This window comes from Hyaena hyaena, unplaced genomic scaffold (assembly GCF_003009895.1).
Source record: "Hyaena hyaena isolate Hyena2069 unplaced genomic scaffold, ASM300989v1 scaffold_2713, whole genome shotgun sequence".
Taxonomy (NCBI): domain Eukaryota; kingdom Metazoa; phylum Chordata; class Mammalia; order Carnivora; family Hyaenidae; genus Hyaena; species Hyaena hyaena.
In genome coordinates, this window is record NW_024083351.1 from 1,419 (window position 1) to 8,928 (window position 7,510).

Here is a 7,510-nt window from a genome sequence, read left to right on the forward strand (position 1 = left end):
GGGGAGGCAGGCTCCTGGATGAGGGTGGTCCTGGGGCCAAGGAGGGCCAGTCTGTGAGGGAGGAGGAAGGAGCGGGAGCCGCAACAGCAGGCCGTCCCACGGGTCCTGCAGGCGGTGGCCCTCAGTGCTGCTGGAGAGAAGAGCGACACCGGCTGAGCCCACGCCGCCCGTCCGTCCAACCGCACGTGCCCCCAGGCTGGTTGTCCCCGTGTCTGTTCCCAGGTGGCCAGAGAGCCCAGCCCTGGAAGGAATTCGCCCTGGGAGGACACCGAGCCTCTGCCCACCTAGGCCCTAACGGGGTAAGAGGGGCCCCACCCCCGGCTGGCTCCCCGTCGCAGCAGTTGAAGGGACCCCAGCACCCACACTGGGCGCCATGCCTCCAAGATCACACTGGGAACCGAGGGTCCCTCGTTATAACTACCTCCAATTTAGTACATACGTGTATTTCTATTTCCGTTCCGGATCTTTCTAGAAGGAACCACCCTGAATCCAAAGACTCCGCCATTACCTTTGAGAGTTTCCTGTCTGCCTCCTTCCGGGAATCAGGCTGAAAACATTGCTGGGGAACAAACAAGAGTGTGAAACTGAGTCTTCGCTGGGCAGAGGACAGACAGGCTGCAGGTTCAAGGCTGAGACTTTAACACACACATTCTCACCCTTTTGGCCTCCGGCTCCTGAGAAAATGGACATGGGACCCAACCAGACCCATCTGGCCCCATCCCCACCCCTGTGGTCACCCCGGCCACTGCAGCACAATCCCACCACCACAGTCACCAAAAGCACGGCAGGGACCACGCCATCGGGCATCCCTTTCACCTGAGGAGTCATTTCTAGATGCAAGTCCAGCCCCTGCGCCGCGCTGAGCACTTAGGAGGGGTGTGTGTGTAAAGATCTTTCTAACAAGTTCCCTGGGTGAGCCGCGCCTGGACACTCTCAAGCCCAGAGTCATGCGTCCTTTCTATGTTCTTTTGTTTCTCTCTCTCTCTCTCTCTCTCTTTTGTTTTAGAAATAGAGAGTGCACAAGTGGGGCAGAGGGGCAGAGGGAGAGGGAGGGAGAGAGAGAGAGAGAGAGAGGAGAGAGGGAATCCCAAGCAGGATCCATGCTCAGCGTGGAGCCTGATCCCACGACCCGGCCCAGATCATGACCTGAGCTAAAATCAAGAGTCAGACACTCAGCCACCTAGGCGCCCCTCCCTTCTATTTCTTTTCTGTTTTGCTTTGTTTTTTTGAGAAAGAAAGAGAGAGGGTGCAAGTGAGTGAGGGGCAGAGAGAGAATAGCAAGGCTCCCCCCAAGCGGGTCGAGCTCACCCCATGCAGATGTCAAACTCACAAACTGTGACATCAAGACTTGAGCTGAAGGCAGATGCTTATCTCACTGAGCCACCCAGGCGGCCCCCTTCTATTTTCTAACAGCGCTGTCACATGTCACACGAGCAACAGAAGCCGAAGGGCAGGTCGTGAACTCAGTGCCTCGGTATTCAGGTGGGGGGGGCATTGAGGGGGGATCTTCAGTCTTACCTGCGGCCCCAGAGCCCACAAACAACGGCCCAGAGCCCCCTACCTGCACCCAGGACACAGCGAGGATGTGCCATGGGACGCGGGACTCCCACTGCTGGCTGCCTCCCGCTCCTGCGCTCCCCTGCCCTGAGCTCCCCGTCCAAGCACTGCCGGTCCCAGGACAGGCTTCCCCCGTGACGCCTCTGCATGTCCCCATGAAGTGGCCTCCCCCGCACTGTGGGTGGCATTTGGGGGACACTCTGGGCCTCTCTCCTCAGCCCCTCCACATCGCCCCCTTGCGGGCGGGGACAGCACCTGAATCACCTGTGTCCCAGGCACCCAGGCTGGCACCTCGGAAGTGTGTAGGAAGGATGAGTGCGTGCATGCGCACGTGTGGAGTGTGAGTGCCTGCGCGAGCATGTAGGGAGGGTGAATGCATGCGCAAGCATGTAGGGAGGGTGAGTGCATGCACGTGCGCGTGTGGAGTGTGAGTGTCTGCGCGAGCATGTAGGGAGGGTGAATGCATGCGCAAGCATGTAGGGAGGGTGAGTGCATGCACGTGCGTGTGTGGAGTGTGTGTGCGCGAGCATGTAGGGAGGGTGAGTGCATGCGCACGTGTGGAGTGCGAGTGCGTGCGCGAGCATGTAGGGAGGGTGAATGCGTGCGCAAGCATGTAGGGAGTGTGAGTGCATGCACGTGCGCGTGTGGAGTGTGAGTGCGTGCGCGAGCATGTAGGGAGGGTGAATGCGTGCGCAAGCATGTAGGAAGTGTGAGTGCATGCACGTGCATGTGTGGAGTGTGAGTGTGTGCGCGAGCATGTACGGAAGGTGAATGCGTGCGCAAGCATGTAGAGAGTGTGAGTGCATGCACGTGCGCATGTGGAGTGTGAGTGTGTGCGCAAGCATGTACGGAGGGTGAATGCGTGCGCAAGCATGTAGGGAGTGTGAGTGCATGCACGTGTGCACGTGGAGTGTGAGTGCGTGCGTGAGCATGTACGGAGGGTGAATGCGTGCAAGCGCGTGTGGGGAGAGTGAGTGCGTGCATGCGGCTGAGCCTACGAAGCCAGTGGAGTGGGGGTGCTCTCCATCTGGACCCATGGGGAGAACACGCGTCCCACCCCACCACCTTGCCCACCTCCAGTGACCCCACCGGCTCTCCGGCTGCGGCAACCCCCCTGTGTGGGTAACCCCCATTCTCTATTTCTACCCAGACCCTGGAGGTCCTCGGACTCAAATCGTCCAGATCAAAATCCATGGAATTCCCCCCGCGGACTTGACTCCCTCTATTTACTCCCTGTCCGAGCGACACCGCTGTCCACTGAGCACTAGGGATGGAGAATTGAAAGCCTCCCTCATCGCCAGGCACTGGCAGGCAGATGGGGCTCAGGTGGGCACAGGAGGGGTGGCCCTGAGGCCTGGCAACAGAACCCTGGAGCCGAAAACCACGGGGGCTGTGTCCACGTGGGACTTTTGCCTTTTGCCCATCAGAAGGTAATTTTGCCCATCGAAGAATTCTGCCCTAGGAATTATCACCATTTGTGTGAATTTAAAAAAAAGTGGTGAGAGATTTTTAAATCACTCTTTGAACATTGAGATCATCTTTCAAAACTTAAATGTTCATTTGAAGAAAGAGCTCTTATCATGAGCTTTTGAAACACTCTGGGAAGTGCTCATGTAGGCATATCCATAGCAGGGTTGCACTTTGAAATTACACTCAAAGAGAACATGTAAAAATTCTACATCCACAAAACAATTTGTGATGAGCACAAATTTGTGACGAGGAGGCAAAGTCCGAGGGGAAAGAAATCTGCTCTAGAAGGACTCTTCGTCCAGGGGCGCCTGGGTGGCTCAGCCAGTTAAGCACCTGACTCTTGATTTCTACTCAGGTCATGATTTCACAGTTTGTGAGTTTGAGCCCCACGTCGGGCTCTGTGCTGACAGTGTGGAGCCTGCTGGAGATTCTCTCTCTCCTCCTCTGCCCCTCCCCCCCTCAGAAAAATAAACATTTTAGAAGGAAACTCAATCTAATAATCAGGTGAATCTTTTGGGCACTACACATTTACCAGTCTAAAAAAAGTAAAAAGGCAATCCAAGGTGTGTTGAAATGAGGGAGAAAAGAAGATAAAATGAGATCTAAACATGGGATAATGCAGAGGAAAAGGGTGCTGGATGAATGACCCAAAAGATGGAGAAAAGAGGCCGGACTCCGGACCTCGGACCCTCCGGGCCGCCACACCGGGCACCTTGCTGTGACAGACATGGCAAGCTGCAGGGAGGTGGGGTGGGGTGACAGGTGTCTGGGTCCCAGGGAGGAGCATCAGGGTGCGGTGACAGGTGTCTCCAAGTCCCTGAAGGATGACACAGAAGGGGCCACACGCTCTCAGCGCTCCCTGCGGTCCTTACGCCACAAGGAAGAGTATTTTCATGCAATTGGAGGGCACGTTCTAAGAACCAGACGTCAAGGTCAAGTGGGGCCTCGATCCCCCGTGGGACAGGCCGTGGAGCCGGCTCAGCCCCCCACCCGCGGCCTCTGAAGTGGACGCTAGGCCCCAGGACGGCATGGCAGCTCAGGAGGTCCCTCTGCGGGAAGCCAGCCCCCACGCAGCAGGCAGGGGTCACCTGGGCTACTACAGCTGCCCCCCCAGCACTGTCCCATATGGTCCACTTGTGGCTTCGACCAGACTGGCCCTTCGAAGCCCTGGCTAGTGTCCACCTCTGGCCGATCAGGGCATGTTTTCGTCCCAGGAGACCCGGGAAAGCCTGTATCCCCCATCCCTCCCTGGTGGCAGCCACTCCCCCTACCACACCTGACACTGTTCAGGACAAGGAGCTGTCCCATTGGCAGTGACATCCCGGCATACCCGCCCCCCCCAACACCAGGCTTGGGAAACGCCTGCCAGGGGGATGTGCTGATGTGTCCGGCGGTGCGAGGGCACCTTTTTCCAGAACACACACCGGCTGGACTGGCAGCCCTGAGGTGGCCGACTCGTCCTCAGGGGCCTGGGAAGCAGGTTTGGAAGGATTTGCGTCCTGCACTTCCTACCTCACAACCTGGTCTCACCTTAACCTCGAGAGCCTCGGCTCCCTCGGGTGTAAAATGGGGACAGTAATGCCGATCTTAAGGTTGTTGGGAGAATGTACAGGAATGTCTGTCAAGCATTTTGCTCGGTGCCCAGCACGGGATAGATACCCAAGAAGTGTAAGCTCCTTCTGACAAATTACTTTACAAAAGTCATCAGCGAAACGCATATAGCTCTCAAGGCTCAGCGCTAAGTGGAAATGCTTCTGGTGGTCTCAACTGTGCATGTGCATGTTCGCTTCCTCCTCAAAGCTGCAGCTACAGGCAATCTCACCTTGTGAGTACGAACCAGTGCACTGAAAGTAGCTGCTAGATTCTTTTTTTTTTTTTAAGAGAATGCAATTTTGCTAAGTTTGTTTTCAAACATAAACTTTACTGTTTGTTTTACTTTTTTTTTTTTTTTTTTTATTTCTAGGAGAGAGAGAGAGAGACAGCGTGAACAGGGGAGGGTCAGAGAGAGAGGGAGTCACAGACTGAAACAGGCCTCAGGCTCTGAGCTGGCAGCACAGAGCCCGACGCGGGGCTCGAACCCACGAACCGTGAGATCATGACCTAAGCGAAAGTCGGACGCTTAACCGACTAAGCCACCCAGGTGCCCCAGTTTTACATTTTTTTTAATGTTTTATTTATTTCTGAGAGACAGAGAGAGAGATTGAGAGAGAAAGAGAACAGAGACAGAGGGAGACACAGAATCTGAAACAGGATCCAGGCTCTGAGCTGTCAGCACAGAGCCGGACGCAGGGCTCGAACCCACGAACCGCGAGATGATGACCTGAGCTGAAGTCGGATGCTTAACCGACTGAGCCCCCCAGGCGCCCCACCCTACTGTTTGTTTTAAACAAATGAAATGCAGTTTAAAAAAAAAAAATGTTATCTGTTTCCCATAAATGCTCTGAAAGCATGATGTGAGCTCCGTGTGTTGATAAAACGCTGCCTTCAGAAGCCCTGCACCCCCCACCCCAACCCGGGGAACCTCTACAAGCCCGAGAATCATCCGGGAGTGGAGCCCAGCGCTGCCTGGGAGACTGCACCCCTGCGAAGTGGTGACCCGAGGCGGAAAGTACCACCGCGTTCCCTCAGTTTCCTTATCTGCGAAATGAGAGGACGGGGTTGGCAACAACTTCTCTGGGATCTCGGCTGAGGCCAACACCGGTTTCACGAATTAAAGTCAAACTCACCGTAATACCCCCAGCCTGCCATGGGGACCCCGGGCCGTCCCCCCCTCACCTGTAGAAGCCCAGACACGCAGCCAAGAGCAGGAGACCACACAGCCGGAAGATGCCGCTCTTTCCCCAGAAGCCTGTGGAGAGGAAGCCTGGGTTATTCGGGGCCCGGGGACCCAAACCGCCTTGGGACCCACCCTGGGCACTGGCGAGGGAGGAGCTCAGTGGGCTCCGGCTGAAAGCCCTCTTCCCCTCGCGTGCCCTCAGGGAAGGAGGGTCAGCGTCTCCAGGAGGCGTGACCCCCTGAGCCTTGCCCTGCGGCCCCTGCGCCCCGGGGAAGGCGGGTCCACTCTTAACATGGCAGAGGATGGGGGCGGGCGCAGCAATGATCCCCCACGGCCGAGTGTGGAGGGGGCAAGACCCAGGAGGGCTGTGACAGACTAGGGCGCACCAGCCCTTTCCGCGGAGGGGACCCCACACCCAGTGGGCACCTCGCAGCCCTAATGCTGTGTGGCTCACAGCAGTTACCTACAATAACACGTCATGGCGAGGGAGCCCACCGCAGGGGTGCGGCCCCCTGGGAAAGGGCCAAATCTTTGGCCAAATGCGTGGGCCAAATCTTAGCTGAAGGTGGTGGGTACTGTGGGGCCCATCGCTGTTAAGGAGCCTCCTCCCCCAAGCCACCGACTGCTGGGTACGCGGCGCCCAAGCCCGATGTCCCCGCAGCCAGAACTTCACTGATCACAAATGTGGGGGGATCCCAAGCGCTGGACTGAAAAACAAAGAAACACACGCACATGTACACCTGAGTGTGGCCCAGACACTGTTACCAAAGAGTTTCACTGGGTCTAAGAGGGATACGCCTGTTTCCTCTGGGTGTGAAAATGTGAAAACCCAGGCACATATCCAAATGTGTAATCCCAGAGGTGTATGCAAAACTAAGAGTAGCTTCTTTGGCCTCAGATTAGGCAAAGGTTTTATTTTTATCTTTTTAATGTTTATGTATTTATTTATTTTAAGGGAGGGGGAAGCACGGGTGGGGGAGGGGCAGAGAGAGAGGGAGAGATAGACTCCCAAGCAGGCTGCAGGCTCCCAGCTGTCAGCACAGAGTCCAACATGGGGCTCAAACCCACAAGCTGTGAGATCATGACCCGAGCTGAAGTAGGATGCTTTAACCGACTGAGCCACCCAGGCGCACCTAAAGGCACAGTTTAAATATATATAGTGAGTTATAGGTCAATTATCCCTGGAACTGGTTTAAAAAAAAAAAAAAAAAGGCAGAGTGAGATCCCATTTCTCACCACCAGAGGACGGTAACACGCCGCGCCTGCCGGCTGCTCTCCAGGCAGGGGGAGAGCGGGGAGGTGGGGTGGTCGCCCCCGGGAAGGTGAAGATTGGTTTCTTAGGCGTGCCCAAAAAAAACCCCCCAAAACACAAAAAAGCCCCACCTTAGATATTAATGATTTGTGGCTTTCCAAAGCTTAACTTTACCCACCAAAACTTACTCCTTAGTATTTTTCTCTTTAGGGACAATACGTTTTTTGTTTTAAAAGTAGGCCCTATGCCAAACGTGGGGCTTGAACTCATGACTCCACGATCGAGAGTCACGTGCTCTGCTGACGGAGGCAGCCAGGTGCAATTTGCCTCTTTAGAGGCAATTTAAATTCAATTTTATTTTCCTCCTTACAGTGCCATAACTGGGGAGGGGCGAGGCTCAGAAAACTGCTGTAGGGGGTGGGAAGGGGAGGGACTCCGCAGAAGGGGACATCTGG

The 7,510-nt window shown here is 55.7% G+C and overlaps 1 long non-coding RNA gene across 2 annotated transcripts in view; it reads right to left on the reverse strand.

The window, feature by feature from the left end:
- The window catches only part of LOC120227665, a 6,916-nt gene extending 1,036 nt beyond the window's left edge, over nucleotides 1-5,880 (reverse strand). Inside the window, exons 1-2 of one of the 2 annotated variants that reach the window (XR_005527309.1) lie at nucleotides 5,803-5,880; nucleotides 509-559 (exon numbers count right to left, since the gene is read on the reverse strand). This is a non-coding gene — a long non-coding RNA (uncharacterized LOC120227665). Of the gene's footprint in view, nucleotides 1-439; nucleotides 560-5,802 lie in introns of both variants that reach the window. The other variant, XR_005527308.1, reaches the window with a different exon arrangement.
- Between the last annotated feature and the right edge of the window lie 1,630 nt (nucleotides 5,881-7,510).